Source organism: Pezoporus occidentalis, unplaced genomic scaffold, assembly GCF_034315485.1.
Source record: "Pezoporus occidentalis ecotype Australia unplaced genomic scaffold, CSIRO_AGI_Poc_V1 ctg27, whole genome shotgun sequence".
In the NCBI taxonomy this organism is placed as follows: Eukaryota; Metazoa; Chordata; class Aves; order Psittaciformes; family Psittacidae; genus Pezoporus; species Pezoporus occidentalis.
In genome coordinates, this window is record NW_026914611.1 from 677997 (window position 1) to 692065 (window position 14069).

The following is a 14069-nucleotide window of genomic DNA, read 5'->3' on the forward strand; positions in this document are numbered from 1 at the left end:
TGATGCATATGTATTAGTCAATGATGTAACCTGTGTTGAATATGTATTAGTGACAACATTTTTAGTGTATAAATTGCGAGCGCGATGTGACGGGGTTGAAGCCAGATTTGGGCACGTGCCCCTGGTTTCCCAGCGCTGCAATAAAGCACCTCATATAACCATATCAGTGGTTATGTGTCAGTTCTTAAGCTAACAGTAATGGTAAAGTCTTTGGAAAATCATAACTGGGAAGGTCCTTTTGGGTTAATAACTTGGGGAAGAGGCTATGCTTGCGTCTCCAAAGAACAAGGATCCTGATGGATCCTCGTGTGATGTACCCATCTGTTTATACATGTGACGGCTGCCAATGAAGGTAGATGCCAATTCATCGCTGGTTTGAAGTTAACCTGTGGGAACTGTACAAAATTAACCAGTCTCCTTTTGGAGAAACAGTCAACAGAGAGCATACCCACGTGGGAGTGTGTCACAACTGGACTTTCTTGCCACTAGTAATAGACTGGGAACATTTAAGCAGGTAAAGGGTACCACCAGACAATAGAGTTGCTTTCAGACATTGATTGTATGAGGCATGCCTCACTACAGAACAGAATGGCTGTTGATTTTTATTGTTAGCTCAAGACCATGGGTGTGAAGATTTTGATGGTATGTGCTGCACGAATTTATCAGATCATCCATAATAGCATTCCGGACTTAATAACAAGGAGAGCACACCTTCAGGAAGATGAGGGACTGAATTGGTTGAACAAAGTGTTTTCTGGCTTGAACATTACAGGACGACTTTACTTTATCGTAATAATTTTGTTAGTCTTTTTAGGTATCCTAATCTGTGTACCTTGTTTGGATTAATCATTTTGTCAGTCTTTATAGGTATTCTAATCTGTGTGCCTTGTTTGCTACTATAGTTAATGGAGAATATAGGAACTTTGGCAAAAGTCAATCATAAATCTATAAAAGCTGCCTTTTAGTAAAACAAAAAGTGGGAGATGTGGGTGACAGGATATAAATAGTTAATGAAATGGATTCAGGCGTTATTGCCCTGGTCTGGTTTACTCCCTGGGAAGGGTAAAGAAAACACCAGGTGCTATTGCCCTGGTGGGGCTTAAGCCCTGGGAAAGGTGATGAAAACACCAGTTGTTAATGCCCTGCTGGGGCCTAAGCTTTGGAAAATGTAAAGAGAGCAATGAAGGGTAAAGATCGGTTAGCAAAACAGCAGGCAGTTTGTAAGATAAAGGAGGATGTGCATCTCAAAGACAGACCAAACAGTGTGAATGTTTGTAACCCTTAGTAGTTTTGCTAAATGAAGATGATAAGGAAGCAAGAGAGTGGAAAGTTACTGCTTAGCACTTAGAGGTCTGTAAAAGGGATGAGAGATGCAAAATAAAGGTCTTCAGATTTCACCAGAACTGGAATCTGGCTTTGATATGCCACAAAGCTGCATGTGAAATAGAAATTTTTTCAGTATTTCCAAAATACAGTGTAATTACCTTCTTGGGTGATGAGAAGCACCCACCATTACAAGCAACTTCTCGACTAAGCTCATTTATTAAGCAGGCCTGCTTCTGGATCTCTTGTTGAAGTAGGAATTTTGGCAGAATGCAATTGCTGCTACCAAAACTGTCGTGTAATCAGAAACATTAAAACAAGGCACAATCCAGAAAAGAGTTCTATTTTGCTTACAGAAATTATACAGAAGAATGACAAGTTGTAAACTTAACACTTAAACCTTAATCATTATTTCCATTTTTTTGAAGTTAAACCACTGAACTATTTTCTGAAATTATAAAAGGACAATAAGGAAACAACACAGGTTGTATTAATATGCCTATACATTACCAACTCTTTATATGGATAGTAAAATATTTACAGTGGATTTTCCACTTTGTATAATGTATGTTGCCTCTGATTAGAGTTGGAATCTGCATTTAGAGAAGCCGGTAAGAACCAATAAGAGGAAATTCTTGCTATACTAGAGTTGTTTTCTCAGAAGGACTTTTAGAGTTTCCCATCCTAACACCATATTTGTTAACATATAGGAAATGCTTTACTCCTTTGGGGAAACATCCCTCTTAGTTGAAAAAGTGATTTTATTGGGGGTGCTGAGAGCAGCTGAAACCATGCATTTCTAGTGATTTGTTAGAAACCCGGTGGAAGCTGGGTTTCAACATTCAACAATTCTATTGAGAGTCAGAAATCTTGGTTTGTAGAGGTAGGTAAATCTCCATATTTTCCAGGTCAAAGGGAGACTTTCTTCACTTTTCCTATCATTATTACATTCTGCAAATGACAGTAAACATTCAGTTGGCCTGAATTTTCCTTTATAGAATACAAAAGGTCTGAAAACCTTGACTTTAACACCTGTGATGACTATGGCAATAAGAACTTACATAAAGAAGGGGAACATCAAACCGCTATAAACACAATATAATCATATTATTGGAGAAAATGCCACAAAACTTTCCTAACAACCAAATGAAGTCTGGCAAACTGATAAAAAAGAAAAACTCAATTAAGCGTGTGAATATTGAAAGCAGAAGCTGCAATGTTTGAACCTGTCTTTACACTGGAGTGTTCTACGAGTTCCAAACAAACTCTGTTCTTGACCCCATGCAAAAAAATCTTAGTTACTGTCTGAAATGTTTTTATTCCAAGCCACAAAAGAAACAAGTGGTGGCATATGTCCTAGGTCTCCCTCCTGAAAACTGCTAAAATGAGCTTAGAAGAGCTCCTTCTGCAGGAGAATATCTGTTGTGGGTGGGCAGCTTATCCACCTGCATCTGGGACATGAAAAGATGTGGGTTCTGTGTCTGCTTGTTAACTGCATAAGTCTGTGCACTCTGCTAGTACAGCCATCAGCAGGAACCCTTCCCACTCAGAAACCCCCTCTGGCAGAAATGACAACCCTTCTTCAGAAACACAGAAAGTGCAGTGGAAAGAGCAGTGGAGCTAAAAGCAGAAACAAAGCTTTCCAAATAAATAAATGAGTGAATAAGTAAACAAGTAGATGATGGCACAGGCAAAAAGGGGCCACTAAAATGAAGTGATTGTAATAGGACATGTGTAATAATAGCAAACAACATTTTTCTTTTTAAGTAAACATAAGTGCTTCTGGTGCCCATGAGCTAAGAATGTAGTGTGAATCACTTACACATTCTTTGATGGCTCATTAAGATTGGTTTCACCTGAAACACTTAATATCTATATTGCCTCTGTCATTTTATTGCTGCCAGTCTCAAGCACCAATGGTATCTTAAAAATGCCAGCAAAAGTTACCAATTTGATAATGTGCAATAGTATATCCTCTAGGAAGTCTGCATTATGCTTGGAAAAGATTCATAGTGTCAGTACTAGCCACCATACAAATTAGAAATGCTTTTCTGAAATACAAGAAATGAAATTTTTTCTTATGTCCTAAGTGCACCTCAAACTTGATGATGAAATTTGTGTGTAAGGGTATTAGAATTGCCCAATTGATAAATGAAATAGACTTTAATACCTCTTGTCAGATTTGTTGTTTTGTTACCCCGGTTATTTTGGGGACAGTTACGTAAGGGTCCCATTAAGAGAAACTAGAGAAACCTTGGGCTGTGTTGTGGTTTCGACCCAACCAGCAACTAGATACCATGCAGCTGCTCGCTCATTCCTCCATCCTTCCTCCCTCCCCAGGCATGTAAATATAAATGTAAATTCTTCTTCAATGTTCTCCTTCAGGAACACAGGAAGTACAGTGGAAAGAGCAGTGGAGCTAGCAGCAGAAACAAAGCTTTGCAAATAAATAAATGAGCAAATAAGTAAACAAGTAGATGATGTCACAGGCACAAGGGGCTGCTAAAATAAAGTGACTGTGACAGGACGTGTAATAATAGCAATGCAAATGTAAACAATATAAAACCTATGGGTTGAGATAAGAACAATTTAATAACTAAAATAGAATACAATATAATACTGTTAGAGAGGGTGAAGTTTTTACAATAAAATAATCATATAAAATAGTAAAATGATTATATTTGAGAAATTTATAAATCAATAGTGAGGCTTTGTATATTAGAAGACGTTGTAACTTTGCCATTTTGTATCACAGTTACTCTGTAACTAAATGTTACAATGGTAGTCTTGGTAGCAAGACCTAACATAACTGTATATGCTGAGGGGAGTGTGGGTGTATGTATTGTAAAACTCTACCCAAGCAGAACCTAAGTTTAAGATAGCCAAAAAGGGCATACCAGAAGCATCCTGGTGAAGATAAGAGAACGCTAACATCCACAAGACGATTGGGACCTAGCCAAGTAGAGAAAAGGTGAAGAGGACAACCTGAGGAGGACTTCTTCATCTGAGGAAGACTCCTTACTTCATCAGGGCAATAACCAGAGGGGGCTGCACAAGCGCAGAAGAGGCTGATGTTGTAATAGACTGATGTGGCAATCCTTGATGCATATGTATTAGTCAATGATGTAATCTGTGTTGAATATGTATTAGTGACGATATTTTTAGTGTATAAATTGCGAGTGCGATGTAACGGAGTTGAAGCCAGATTTGGGCACGTGCCCCTGGTTTCCCAGCGCTGCTGGGAGTAAAGCACCTCATATGACCATTCTGGTGGTTATGTGTCAGTTCTTATGCTAACATTTTGGCACCCCAGATGGACCTCGCAGGCACTGTTGAGGAGGATCGCATCTCGATCCTGCTCCAGCCGGCACCGAGAAATTCTCGGGGAGCCATCGACTGTGACCAACCTCCTCTGCTCACGGTGGACCACTGATATGGTAAGAAAGGTGCTTTTGATCTGGGTTACGGTACCGATTTCTAGTAAATATATGGTATTGACCTTTGGTAGTAAATGTATGGTATTGACCTTTGGTAAAGATCTGGTAAAAGCCTGCTTGTTAGATGCAGTGAAAAAGCTGCGTTTGGCTGGGCTAGTAGTAAAGCCTGCCTATTAGATGCGGCGAAAGCTGTGCTTGGTTGGGGCTAGAGAGCTCTCGGGGTAAAAGCCTAGGCACCGTCCGTTAGGCAGTAGCGAAAGCTCTGCAGGTTGGGCAAACGTGGTTTGGTATTGGTATTGGTATTTGTGCTGCGGGATCAGCATCTGTCTAGCTAGACATTGTAACTCAGTGGTGAGTAAAAAAAAAACCAAAACCAACTTGTTTTAGATATCTCTTTGTATTTGTAAAATGTCGTTGATCCCTAAGTCGTCCCCATTAGGCTGTCTTTTAAGCCACTGGAAGGAGGGTCGATTTGGGCAGAGTATGAAGAAAAGTAAACTAATTGATTACTGTAATGTATGGTGGACACAGTATGAAGTAGAGGATCAGGAGAAATGGCCTGAAAATGGGACTTTACAGTACAATACTATATTGCAGTTGATGTTGTATTTTAAAAGGGAAGAAAAATGGGATGAGGTACCATATGTTTATCTATTCTTTGCTTTAAGAAATAATGATGAGTGGAAAAAAAAATACAAAAAAAATCCTGTGGAATAATGGATGTGAAGGTAAATGCTAATCAACAGTGTAAGGGATGTTTTACCAAAAAGGTATATGCAATGCCTTGCTGTAGACAATAGTTTACCACACCAGAGGGACATTGAAAGTCTGGATTTAGTAGTGATCCCATCAGCCCCACCGGCTTCGAATGGAGGAAGGGGGGGGAGAAGATGACAGTGAGGAGGAGAGTGATAGTGATCTCGAAAGCATGGGAAGTTGCCAGTGTACGGAAGATCAGAGGGCAACCCTCCCTGATACTCTGGTTTCACACAGAACTCGCTGGAGGGGAAATCGGGAAGGAAAAATGTGAATCCAGGTACCTAAAGCAGTGCTGGAGCCTTTAAGACAGGGGGTGGGAGCTGAGGGCCTGGTGTATGTTAAGGTACCTTCCTCGTCTGGAGATTTAATCATCTGGAAACAATCAGCAGGAGCATATAGAGAAAACCCTGATAAAGTAGCCCATGTAATGAAAATGATTATGAAAACTCAAAATCCAATTGGGAGAAAAAGAAGTGAAGTTTTCAATAGACACAGGGGCTACCTATTCAGTTTTAAATGATTTACACGGGAGGTTAGGGGAAAGAATGATGGCAATTGTGGGAGCCGCAGGGAAGGAGGAAATACGGCCATTCTTGCAGACCCTAGATCTGCGATTTAGAGGGAAGGAATTAACTCATGAATTTCTATATGTAGCTGAATGCCCCATTCCCCTTTTAGGATGGGACTTATTTGCCAAATTGAATGCAATGATCATTTTTGAGAATGGTGAATTAATAATGCAAATCCCTGAATCAAAAGCAGGACAGATTTTGGTTCTTAAAGAAAAGCCTATTGCTCAAATCCCAAAGGAGGTAGAAGAGGCTGTAAATACCGGTAGTTTGGGAAACAGAAATCCTGGGAAAATCAAAAGCAACTCAACCAGTAATAGTGGAGCTAAAGGATGGGGTTAGGCCAGTAAGAATTAAACAATATCCACTGAAGCTAGAAGCAAGATATGGGATTTTAAAAACAATTGAGAAATTTTTAAAATCTCGAATTTTAGAAGAATGTGAATCAGAATATAACACCCCAATTTTTCCAGTGCAGAAACCTAATGGTGAGTACAGGTTAGTCCAGGATCTGAGGGCCATAAATGAGATAACAAAAGCTATCTACCCAGTGGTTGCAAACCCTTACACATTGTTAACGTCTATGAAGGAAAAGTATAAATGGTTTACAGTGATTGATTTAAGACGCCTTTTTCTGCACTCCTCTTGACAAAAGTAGCAGGAAACTGTTTGCATTTGAATGGGAAAATCCACAGAATGGAAGGAAAACACAATTGACATGGACCAGACTTCCACAAGGATTCAAGAACAATCCGATCCTATTTGGAAACCAATTGGCCAAAGAACTGGAAACATGGACCACTCAAGGAAAAATACAGGTACCGAGATCACAGTATCTCCTATTGCAATATGTTGATGACATCTTTATTGCAATAGAACAGGAGTCATTGTATATGAAGGTAACCATTGAAATCTTAAACCAACTAGGCCTGAACGGGTATAAGGTCTCAAAAGAAAAGGTGCAAATTGCATGCACGACTGTGTTGTACTTGGGATGTGAAATTTCACAGGACAGCGAAAACTGGGAATAAACTACATAGAGGCAATTTGTGCCATTCCAGAACCATGGGACCTACATGAGTTAAGAACATTTTTGAGCATAGCAGGATGGTGCAGGTTGTGGATAATGGACTGCTAAACCCCTGTATGAAGCCCAAAAATCACATGCTTTTGTCTGGGGCAAACCACAGAAAGAGGCCTTTAAGAAACTGAAAGAAGCATTAATGAAATCTCTGGCTTTGGAACTCCCAGACAAAGGACATTCAGTTATTCATCCATGAGAGGCAGAGATTAGTGTTAACTCAGAAACTTGGAATCTGGAAAAGACCAGTAGGATATTTTTCAAAACAACCGGACCCGGTAAGTGCGGGATATTAGTCAATGATGTAACCTGTGTTGAATATGTATTAGTGACGACATTTTTAGTGTATAAATTGCGAGCGCGATGTAACGGGGTTGAAGCCAGATTTGGGCACGTGCCCCTGGTTTCCCAGCGCTGCAATAGAGCACCTCATATAACCGTTCCAGTGGTTATGTGTCAGTTCTTATGCTAACAATACTACTACCAAGGGAAACAACAAGGAGAGAGATATAAAAGTGAAAAAGGAAAGGAAAAAACCCAACAAGAAACCAAACAATAAACACAAGTATAACTGCTCACCACCCACCAACAAACACCCAGCCTGACCCAAGCAGTGACCTGGCCCTTCCGTGCAACTTCCCCAGTATATATACTGGGCATGGTGTGCTGTGGTATGGAATACCACTTTGGCTAGTTTGAGTCAGGTGTCCTGTCTCTGCTCCCTCTCGGCTCCTTGTGCCTCTCCTCACTGGCAGAGCATGAGAGACTGAAAAGTCCTTGATCAGGGTAAGTGCTACTGAGCAACAACTAAAACATCAGTGTGTCACCAGTATTATTCTCAGACTAAATCCAGAACACAGCACTGTACCAGCCACTGGGAAGAAAACTAAAACTATGCCAGATGAAACCAGGACAGGATGAGAGGCAATAATGAATATAGTGGAGCATCTCCCTTATGAGGAAAGACTGAGGGAGCTGGGTCTCTATAGTTTGGAGAAGAGGAGACTGAGGGGTGACCTTATTAGTGTCTATAAATATATAAAGGGGGACTGTCACGAGGATGGAGCCAGGCTCTACTCAGTGGCAAACAATGATAGGACAAGGGGTAATGGGTACAAACTGGAACACAAGAGGTTCCACTTAAACTTGAGAAGAAACTTCTTCTCAGTGAGGGTGACGGAACACTGGAACAGGCTGCCCAGGGAGGTTGTGGAGTCTCCTTCCCTGGAGACATTCAAAGCCCGCCTGGACACATTCCTGTGTAACGTTATCTAGGTGTTCCTGCTCCGGCAGGGGGATTGGACTAGATGATCTTTTGAGGTCCCTTCCAATCTCTAACATACTGTAATACTGTGATACTGTGATATATAATCATAATTGGTAATTCTGTTTATCAGAATTATTATACTGAAGAACAAGCCATGTGAGAAGGATATGTGTATACAACAGCTATAACTTGTATTTGTGGAAGTGGTAGATACATGCTTTCTTTAGGTCTGTTTTAACAGCTGAACCTTACTAATGTTCTTTTTCAGCCAAATCTACATGGTTGAATTGTATGCATTATACAATAATTAATCCAAATCCAGTGACCTTATCTTTATCTTGTTAAAGGCCTTAAAATCATGTGATAAAAACTATTATAATATAAACATATAAAGAGGTGATTTAAGGAAAAAGATTGTAATAGAAGAGAGATAATGATCAAGATAAAGGATTTAAATTAAGAAAGTAGAAATCTATGTAAAAAATAAAAAAGGTCATGTGTAGCTTTCCCAATATGATAGATCCGTGTATAGTACCAAACCAAATTAGTTTTGTTCTCTTAGTGGAAAATATGAAAATCTATAAGATAATGATAATAATTTAATCTTATATTGGGGCAATACTTTTGAAAGTAAACTCTCATTGTAAAATGATACTCTAGCCAGATAGTTGTAATTAAGAAGGCCATTGGGGAAAATGTTGCTATTTAAATTTTTAATATGGAAAACTAATAGAAGTTTGTTCCATAAAAGCACAATGTGCAAGTAAGGAATGGAAAAGTTTTGAACATAGCACTGAACTGCAAAGAAATGCTCTTAATTAAAGTAACCTTTTGAATAATAATCCTTTCCCAAATTGTTTTTTATGGAAAATGGTGTTAAATGGACATTAACACAGTGTTAATGGATATAAAATACATTCAACATCCCTTGCTGAGTCAGTGGATAAATGATTTGGTGCCAAAAAGAATTTTTAAGTGCCATGTTCAGTAAATACTTCTAAGGGTTACAATTTTCAAACACCAAAGCTGAATGGAACATTACCTTTAAGTAATGTATGGTATAGGTAACTTACCTATGGAACATTACCTTTAAGGTGTTTTATGTGTCATATGAACAGCAACCAAATATTTATAGAAACTGAATGCAAGACCCTGTGTGTACCTTAACTCTACACTGCCCTTCCATGAAAATTTACAAATGTAGCAGATTTTTATAGGCTTGTACTATAAATAAATGGAATATAATTCCCTTTGTGAAAGGGAATGACCCTTCAAGAGTCAAACAGTTCCAATTTCAAAGAAATCTTTTTGCATTTAAAATATTCAAATTATTATGCAATCAGTATTTTCTTCAAGTATTTAAACCAATATTCTTCTGTTCAAGATTTATTTATGCATTCTGTCAATAATCAACAGTAGCCATAAATAAAGAATGTGGTTCTAACTATTTTTGTGTAAGAGCAGTGTAGACAGATAGGACACCAGGTGCATTTGGGGATTTATTACCTAAAATTTTTTATTATGATCTTTTTTGTTTAATTTTCACATTATCCCAACAGCTGCTGGTTGGACAAATTTACTATACAAACAGAATTACTCAGTGAAAGTATTATAATTCAATGTCACTGATTTGAAAATTGCATGGCCTCTGGGAAAAATGCTTCAAATTTCCAAATTCTGTCTAAAATCTATTTTTTGATCTAGAATATGTAATGATGTTAACTTCTTGTTCTGTTTTACTCACTGTTATAGGCAGTGTTTCATGATCCATAGGTGTCTAGGAAATATTGGTTTATGTTGGTGGAAATTAGGGTCTTCAGTTATTAATTGAGCCAGAGGAAAAGTGATACTATCCTGCTGCTAGATGAAACCCAGATGTTTTCCATCACATTTTAAAAACACATTGCATTCTTTTTACTTATGGATTTGTGGATGTATATAAAGCCTTCAGAATTGTAATTAAAATCTAAATATTTTTAAAAACCCAAAACCTTACAATTCGTTTTTTAGTGGTGGGTTTGTTTTTCTTTTTTTTTGTTTTTTTTTTTGTTTTTTTTTAAAATAGTCTTGATGTTAGCAGAGGAGAGTGAATTTTCAAAGTATTTGAGGACATTTGTAATTAGCAGGTATTTCAGAAGCACTTAGAGTCCAGATAGTGAAAGAAGTGTCAAAACTTCTTGGGATAAATAAGAATTCTATTAGTCACCACTTCTATGGTTTCCTTGAGTCACCAGTTAGCTCATTTGTAGGTATTTAAGGAACTGTGCATGCTGTAGCCCAGACATTAAGACTACTCATAACTCCTGTGGCAGAAGTTAACATTTTTGAGAGAAGTTTTATTGTTGTATTTTTTGTAACATTATGGTACTATATGCAGTGTTAAGCAGGTAGTGTAAGGCACCCTGAAATTCTAATGCAGATTTTAAAAGTCTGAAAAAATTTGAAGCTGTCATCTTTTTGCTACAGGAAAACTATAAATTTCTTTGTACTTGATTCTGTGAAGAGCTAAAGAAACTTAGAAACATATCTTGAATATGCATTTCTCTTAAGTGTAAATAAGATACATTTTTGAGTATTATTGAAAATCTGTAACAGCTCTTGACAAAACATTAAACAGCTGCAAATTCAGGTGCTCTGGTTAAGTGTGACTATAATTGCTCAGGAGATGAGAATATGCAAACAGGCAGCTCAAATAACTTATGCAGGGACAGAATGTGAAAGCTGAAAAGTATATTTTTCTTTTTCCCTCTTTCTTTTTTTTTTTTTTTTTTTTTAAATACATACGGTATGTTGTCCAGGGCCACTTGACATTCCTCTGTGTTACTGTATTAGATTGATGAGCAGGTTTAGCTTCAGGCATATTGTTGGTTATGGTAAAAGTTTCCTATAGCTGCAGATTCACCTGAGAGTGTTTAGGAAGTGGATTTTATAGTCCCCAAAAGCAGGTCCTCCTAAGGATAATAGCAATAATATTTAAGAAAAAAAGACTTATTTATATCATCATCATTTCAATCAAAACACAAAGTGGAAAATTAAAAAAGAAGTAGTGGTTGCTAGACATTTTAATGAGAAAAGGGAGCTGATTTCTGGAAACTACTGACTTTGTGAAACCGCAAGCTGGACTTTGGTTTTACATCAGTAGAATTACTGGAGTTTTAAAATTGAGCAGCTTTACAGCCATTTTGTTGAATGAGTTAAAGATTATTGACCTTTCACCAAAGCTGTGACACAAATATATGTCACAGTAATCTAAAATTCTTAATTTACTTTTCTCTAATACAGTAAGTTATATGTGTCTGCTTAATCTATTTTAATGTTGGTAACTACAGGAACATTTTAGAGGGGAAAAAAGGTTAAAATCTAAGAAAATAAGTTTGCAAAGATGAAATTGAAAAGAATTCATGAAGTTGAAGTCAGTGATAATGAAAGATACTGCATCGAAAACTGTGGGGGTGAAGACCTTGTATTACTCAGAGGGTAAGTGTTTAATATTGCTAATCTTGTACTTACATTGTTCCTGAAATCTATGAAGAAAGACTGTGAGGTATCATATCTGAATTATTGACATAAACATTTTAAAAATTCTGAAAAAATACTTTTGTGCCATATTTATAATTTATTTTGAATTACAATTTTTAAATTTAGAAAAAAATACAGTGTAATTTTCATAGTTGCCTTATGTAATAAAAAGCTCTGAGTTTGCAATTTGCTACATTTTTCTCTATAACTCCAACAAGATGTTAAAAAAATTTTCACAATTTGCATGGTTAAACACTATACAAACTTGCCTATAGAGTTTGTGAAACCTCATTTTTGGACATTCTGAAAGATTTACCAGAAAGGGCCCTCCAACTTAATCTAGTCTGTGACATTTATTAAGGATATCAATAATTTTGTTTCTTTGCTTTAGAAAGATGGACTCCCCCAAAATGAATATGCAGAAATAAGAATATTTTCCTCTAAACATTTGAGTTTCTCTTTTATTAATAACAGAGGTGTGAGGGTTTTTTATTGAATAATTTAGATTGTGTCTTCAGCAATTTTCTGTGCTGTAGAATATCTATGAAATAAATTTCAGAGATATGCTCAAACATCCAGGTTCAGTATGTACGTGATGGAGGTGCTCATGATAATATGTTAAATTTGTTATTTGAAAAAGATTGCTGTGAATTAACATGCCAGTCTTTACATGAATATTGCTGGATACCTGAGACATGCTAGAAGGCCTTTTAAAATTGTTTTTATCAAATCTTTTTAGATAATGTATTTTTTTAAGGCTAAAGTTTGAAAACTAAATACATTTAGCTAAACATCTAAAATACTTCATTTTAAGCTATTATCTACTCATGATACTTTTAGCATTTTTATTTAAATACAGCAGTATCTAGTACCTTCTGAGTGTGGAGCTAACAAGAAAATGGATATAGAGTATATAAATACATATGTCAGTAAATGCTCTTTTGGCTGCCAGATAATATGACTACTGCAGTGACTAACCTAAGAGAAAAATAAGCAGAAAGTGGCTAAAGTATTAATTATTCATATTGTGCTAAGAGATTATAGCAGAAGAATGTGCATTTATGTGAGAAATATTTTTACAAATCAAAAATGGTTGTGTTGTCTTAACATATTTTAGAGCAGTATTGAAAAATTAGAAAATTTCTTGAGGGCTCTATGACCTAAAGTTGTTTTTATGTTCCCAGTCCAGCAGATATACTGTGTAGAATAGCATAAATGTGTGCTTAGATTCACTGCTTTGAAATGGGCGGGATGCAAGACTACAGGCTTTACTTGTAGGCTTGCTTTAAAGTTGGGACTGGATATATTTTTGTCTCTCTAGCAAAGCTAGAGAGGGGAGGACATTTTGGATATTTTTCATACTGCCTACATACTATGTCAAAGAGAACAAAATAAATATTTATTTCTTAAACAGTCCTGTATTTTCAATTTATAAGGCATGTGGATTTTGAATTCAATTTTTTTTGTATGCAGTAAAATACCTGTTTTTATACTATTAATTTTATTTTGGATCTATTTATGCTTTGAGTGAAATAACCTCCTATAAGCTAATAAAGTAACAGAATTATGTCAAGGTCTTTGTGGAATAACTTGCATAAATATTTGTCTTCTAGCCCCATTTTTTAATATTCATGTTTTTCTTTTTAAAAGCCCCAGTTCTAGTAGCTCAAGAAATCTTAAAATTATTTAAATACTGTGAAACTAAAACTGTTCTGATTATAAATGGACATAGAAACATCTTTTCATGCTAATTTAAAATTTTGGTAGCAAACAAAAACATATAACCATGCAGAGTGTGCTCTTTTAACAAACACTTAGGCGTAACTTTATGATGTTTATCATTTTTATGCCACTGGCATTGGCATTTGTATTTTGCATACCAAGCACTATGAAAAATGTTATAAATTTAACATTAAATCAAGCTCTGTATCTGAGGGTTTAATAATAAAATGGATTGTAATATTTTGCTTCTTTGTACTGTACTTCCTACTGACACAAGCTGCCTGTTCTTTCTAACAGCAGGGTTTTAATTCTACAAAAATTAGTTCTCTGAGCATTAGTCACATATCTCTAAACAAAAAGGGAGCAAAAAGAATCAGTGTAAAATCCAGATT

The 14069-nt window shown here is 36.6% G+C and overlaps 1 long non-coding RNA gene across 1 annotated transcript; it reads left to right on the top strand.

Annotated features, from left to right (window-relative positions):
* The first annotated feature begins 201 nt into the window (after positions 1-201).
* LOC134166767 (uncharacterized) lies at positions 202-1369 on the top strand. Its single transcript, XR_009965983.1, has 2 exons — positions 202-814; positions 868-1369. It is a non-coding gene; the product is annotated as an uncharacterized LOC134166767 (long non-coding RNA).
* The last annotated feature ends 12700 nt before the right edge of the window (positions 1370-14069 follow it).